Source organism: Mandrillus leucophaeus, unplaced genomic scaffold, assembly GCF_000951045.1.
Source record: "Mandrillus leucophaeus isolate KB7577 unplaced genomic scaffold, Mleu.le_1.0 Scaffold174, whole genome shotgun sequence".
NCBI classification, from domain to species: domain Eukaryota; kingdom Metazoa; phylum Chordata; class Mammalia; order Primates; family Cercopithecidae; genus Mandrillus; species Mandrillus leucophaeus.
In genome coordinates, this window is record NW_012101743.1 from 72,319 (window position 1) to 78,714 (window position 6,396).

Here is a 6,396-nt window from a genome sequence, read left to right on the forward strand (position 1 = left end):
CATAAACAAAATCTCTGCAGCACTGTGACAGGTTCATGATGGCCATGACACCCACGCTGAAGGCTGTAGGTTTACCGGAATGAGGGCAAGGAACGCCTGGCTCACTCAGGGTGGAAAATTGCTTAAGGCATTCCTAAGCCACAAACAATAGCACAAGCAATCTGTGCCTTAAGGACATGTTCCTGCTGCTGATAACTAGCCAGAGCCCATCCCTTTGTTTTGACCCATCCCTTTGTTTCCTGTTTTAGTTAATCTATAATGTATAGAAACAATGCTTATCACTGGCTTGCTATCAATGAGTATGTGGGTAAAACTCTGTTCATGGCTCTCAGCTCTGAAGGCTGTCAGCCCCGTGATTTCCCACTCCACACTCCATATTTCTGTGTGTGTGTCTTTATTTCCTCTAGCACTGCTGGGTTAGGGTCTCCATGACTGAGCTGGTCTCAGCAGGGATGAAGGATAAAAGAGTATAAATTGTGTGCAGTATATACTGCTCAAGTGATGGGTGCACCAACATCCCAGAAATTACCACTAAAAAACTTACTCATGTAATCAAACACCACCCATTCCCCCAATAACGTATGTAAATCAAAAATTAAAAAAAAATCATATGAACGGAGGTGGTAGGAGGAGGAAGAGATAATTTCTTAAAGGAAAATAAAGATTTCAGGTCAAGAAAAAGAGAGATAAATTAATTTGCAGAGAAAATCAACTAGCAACTTCCTATTTTCATATAAAATCAAAATCCCATTTATTTTGTCTTCATGGTGTAAAATGAACATGTTGTTAGGATGATTTTTCTCTGAAATAATCTAATTTTTGATAATGTTTGGTCAGAAGTGACTAAATATTTCATACTATAAGAGCCTGGCATCTGCTATAATCTCATCCTATAGGCTGTCAAAACGCTGAACTCCAATGGCCACTTTTAATAAAATAATAAACTATTTTCAACTGAAGTACTTCTTCTTCCACTGAAGCTCTTTAATTTTTGTCATCAATACACTAGAATATGCAATAATATATGCAATTTTCTTTGATAATTATAAAAAGAAGGGGGAGCACATCCTTGAAAATTAGTCTCTTTATGGAATCAAAGAGCTAGTTCAAGGTTTCAAAGAAAACACTTATACACTGTTGATGGGAGTGCAAATTAGTTCAATCATGTGGAAAGCAGTACAGTGATTCCTCAAAGAGCTAAAAACAGAACTACCATTCAACCCCAGCAATCCTATCACTGGGTATATACCCAGAGGAATAGAAATCATTTTACCATAAAGACATAATCTTGCAAATGTTCATTGCAACACTATTCAAAATAGTAAAAAATTGAATCAATCTAAATGGCCATCAAGACAGAGTTCATGGTACATATACACCATGGAATACTATGCAGTCATAGAAAGAATGAGATCATGTCTTTTGCAGGAGCATGGATGGAGCCAGAGGCTATTATCCTCAGCAAACTACCACAGGAACAGAAAACCAAATACCACACATTCTCTCTTTTAACTGGGAGCTAAATGATGAGAACTCATGAATACAATGAAAGGAACAACACACTGGGATCTACTTGAAGGTGGAGGGTGGGAGGAGGAAGTGGAGCAGAAAAGGTAACTATTAGTTACTGGGCTGAATTCCTTGGTGATGAAATAATGTGTACAACAGACCCCCATGACACAAGGTTACCTTTGTAACAAATATTCACATGTACCCCTGAACCAAAAATAAAAGTTGTTTTTTAAAAAGGAGAAAGAAACCTCTATGAAATTGTTCTGGGCTATGATTTTTTGGATGTGACTCTGAAAGCACAGGCAACAAAAGTAAAAATAGAAAAATGGGATTACATTAAACTAAAAAGCTTCTCCACAGAAGAAAACAATGAACAGGATAAAGAGACAATCTACTGAATGAGATAATATATTTGCAAACTACACATTTGATAAAGGGCTAATAACATTTGAAATACATAAGGAACTCAACAGTAATAAAGCAACTTGATTAAAAATAGGAAAAGAACCTGAACAGACATTTCTCAAAATAAGACAAATGCTCAACAGGTATATCAACAAATTCTTAACATGACTAATCATCAGGGAAAAACACATCAAAACCATAAGAAAAATTTCATGCCTATTAAAATGACTATTATAGAAAATATGAAAGGTAACAAGTGTTGGTGAAAACATGGGGAAAATGGAGTCATGGTGCCTTGTTGGTAGAAATACTGTAAATTAGTACAGTCATTATAGAAAAGAGAATGAAATTTACTCAAAAAATTAGTAATAGAACTACTATATGACCCAGCAACACCATTACTGTGTATATATCAAAAAGAAATCAGAACCGCAAAGAGATAACTGCACTCCCGTGATCAATGCAGCATTATTCCCAGTAGCCAAGATATGGAACAAGATATGGAATCAACCTAGGTGAATGAAGGGTTGCTGAAAGCTATTGGCATCTCCAACTTCAACTATTTTCACGTCAGGAGGATCTTAAACAAACGTGGTTTAAAGTATCAGCTAGTGGTTAAACAGATTGAGCTCTACACATCCCTAACTCAAAAGAAGTTAATCCAGTACTGCCAGTCCAAAGGCATCATGGTGACTGCCTATAACCCCCTTGACTCTCCGAACAGGGCCTCGGAAAGCTCAAGGACCCTTCCATCCTGGAGGATGACAGGATCAAGGTGATCACAGTCAAGCACAATAAAATTACAGCTCAGGCTCTGATTTGATTTCCAATTCAGAGAAACTTGGTGGTGAATCCCAAGTCTGTGACACAAAAATGCATTGCAGAGAACTTTAAGGTCTTTTACTTTGAACTGAGCAGCAAGGATATGACCACCTTACTTAGCTACAACAGAAACTGTGCCTTGGTAATCTGGGCCTTCCGCAAGGATTACCACTTTTAGGATGAATTTTGGAGCTGTGGATGCCTGCTGATCTCCAATTGACCTACATCTGTTTTTCCTGCCTCATTTTTTTTCTTGCAAATGTAATATAGCCTGTGACACTCAATGGTGAGACAGCAATCTATTGATTGAATAGCGAGGGCTTGCCTGGCTTGATGTTGGGTCTGAAGAGCAGTACCCATAGAGTAGAAGTTTCTTCCAGTTTTCTTTGCCCCCTTTTTTGCCCAGCTGGGGAAAGTATAACCTGAATGTCCTTTTATGACTAAGGAGAAACAAAATCTACAAGGTCAAAATAGTGCAACTAACAGTTGGGATTTGACTGCTTGGAATTGTAATCCTTTCAGCAAGACTTCTTTTTGCCTCAAATAAAAAGTGTTTTTGTGAGCTTGGAAAAAAACCCAAACAGATAAATGGATGAAAGAAAATGTGATAAATATACATTATGGAATAGTATTCAGCCATAAAAACAGAAATCATGTCATTTGGGATGACATTAATGAATCTCAAGGACATTATGTTAAATGCAATAGGCCAGGAACAGAGAGACTTTATGATCTCGCTGATATGTGGAATCTGAAAATGTCAAACTCACAGAATGAGAGAGTAAAATGGTGGTTACTAGAGACTAAGAGGTAGGGGGATTGAAGAGATGTTGCTTGAAAAAATACAAAATTTCAGTTAGACAGGAGGAATAAGTTAATGTGCAAGACGTTGGTTGCACACCATGTTGACTATAGTTAATGACAATATATTATATACTTGAAAATTGCTAAGAGAATAGATTTTAAATGTTCTAACAACAAAAAAAATGAGGTAATGTGTATGTTAATTAGCTTGATTTAATTATTGTGCAGTGCATATGTTATATACCATAAATATACCATAAATAGATACAAGAAAAGCAATTTTAAAAAGAGGATTAAATAGATAGTTAATTAAAATTCTACATGTGTCCTAAATTTTAAAAAGCAAGAAACCAAACTCTTAACTAGGAATATAAATAAATTTACATAATATCTACACAAGAATGTACAGAGTGGAAAAATAGACATTGGAGACTACAAAAGGTAAAAGTGTGGGTTGGGGATGAAGGTTGAATAATTACCTATTGGGTACAACTTTCACTATTCAAGTGATGCATAGACTAAAAGGTCATACTTCACCATTACACAATATATACATGTAAAAAATCTGCACTTATAACCCCTAAATATATATATATAAAAAGAAAACCAAAAATAATTTCCATAATATGATAAAATATTCTCCAGTCAATACATAAGTTTATGTCTGATGGTAAAAAATTGGAGATATTTCAATAAAATCTGTTTCTACTACCATGATTTCAATATTTTTTCTAGATATTCTACTTAATGTGACAAAAGGAGAATAAAGTATGTATATTAGAAAGGAGGACACAAAATTATCACTATTTACAATCGTAAGATTGCTTCTTAGTAAAATTCAGAGAATCATGTAAAAAACTCATTGGGGAAAATAAAAATTCGATAACATTTCCAGTTGCAAAATACAAGGCAAAATTTCAGTTTTATTGTATATCTACAATAAGAAATTAGCACATATAAAGGAGAAAATCTTATTTAAAATAAGATCAATGTATGCATCAATGTGCAGAGACCTTTATGGGAAAACTATTAGGCCTTATGGATGTACATGAAAAAATGATTGGCTGGGCGCGGTGGTTCACAACTGTAATTCCAGCACTTTGGGAGTCCAAGGTGGGCAGATCACATGAGGCCAGGAGTTCGAGACCAGCCTGACCAACATGGAGAAACCCTCTCTCTACAAAAAATACAAAAATTAGCTGGTTGTGGTGGTACACATCTGTAATCCTAGCTACTCGGGAGGCTGAGGCATGAGAATTGCTTGAACCTGGGAGGCGGAGGTCCTGGTGAGCTGAGGTCACGCCATGGCACTCCAGCCTGGGTGACAGAGTAGGACTCTATCTCAGAAAAGTGATTAAGTGGAGATTCCTTTTTCTGGATTGGAAAACTATATTGTACTGATGACTATTCTCTCCCTGAGAATATATATGCATACATGTAATACAATTCCAATAAAATTCCAGAGCTACAATGGTATGTAAAATATGTTTCTAGTGCTAGAATAAATGGCTATATAAATGGTAAAGAAAAGCAAACCCCTTTATTTACTTTAAACATTTAATATTTAATATATAATAAAAATTTATTTGGCTTATTTGCACATTCCTGTTTGTTTTATTTATGGATAGTTGTAGATAAAGATGTAGATGTAGTTACAGTTTTATCCTTTCTAATTCACTTTATTTCATGCATGTCTCTTTTACAAATTCCTTCATTGAGTTTATGGTTTTGATCTCATCTGTGTTTAATAACAGATCAATGGGTCTTGTTTATTTAAGTCCATTTAACCACTCTATGTCTTTTGATTGGAGAATGTAATTCATTTACATTTAATTTTATTATTGATAATTTTTAAATTGTTTTATGGCTGTTTTGCAGTCTTTTCTTCCTTCTTTTCTTTCTTCTTGTCTTCACTTTTGTGAAGGTTATTTTCTCTGGTGGTATGCTTTCATTTCTTGCTTTTTATTTTTGTGTATTCATTGTGTATTTTTTGATTTCTTGCTTGAGGCTTGCAAATACTGTTATAACCCATTATTTTAAACTAATGACAACTTAACATTTATTGCATAAACAAACAAACACACAAAGAAAAGTAGTAAAAGTTCAACCCTTTAACTGTGTCTCTCCACTTTTTAACCTTTGGTTGTTTCTGTTTATGTCTTATTGTACTTCCTGAGTTTTGAAATTTTTTCATAGTTTTTTTTATTGGCTTATCATTTTTTCTTTCTACTTAGGATAAGAATAGTTTACACATTACAGTTACAGTGTTACAATATTTTGTGTTTTTCTGTGCACTTAATATTACCAGTGAGTTTTGCACTTTCAGGTGATTACACATTGCTCATTTATGTCCTTTTCTTTCTTATTGATTTGCTTCCTGTAGCATTTCTTGTGAGACAGGTCTGGTATTGATAAAATCCCTCAGGTTTTGTTTGTTTGGGAAAGTATTTCTTCTTCAAGTTTTAATAATATTTTTGCAAGATATACTATTTTAGGGTAAAAGTTTTTCCCTTCAGCACTTTAAATATGTTATGCCACTCTTTCCTGGCCTGTGAGTTTTCAACTGTAATGTCTGCTGCCAGATGTATTAGTACTCTATTTTATGTTATTTTTTTTCTTTTATCTTGCTGTTTCTAGAGTTCTTTTTTTATTATTGACCTTTGGGAGTTTGGTTATTAATTGCCTTGAGAGAGTCTTCTTTTGGTTAAATCTGCTTGGTGTTCTATAACATCCTTGTACTTGAATGTTGATATCTTTCTCTAGGTTTGGAAAGTTCTCTGTTATTATCTCTTTGAATAAACCCTCTACCCTATCTCTTTCTTTACTTCCTCTTCAAAGCCAATAACTATTAGA

The 6,396-nt window shown here is 34.6% G+C and overlaps 1 pseudogene; it reads left to right on the forward strand.

The window, feature by feature from the left end:
• Positions 1-2,432: 2,432 nt before the first annotated feature.
• Positions 2,433-2,959, forward strand: LOC105537548 (annotated as a pseudogene).
• The last annotated feature ends 3,437 nt before the right edge of the window (positions 2,960-6,396 follow it).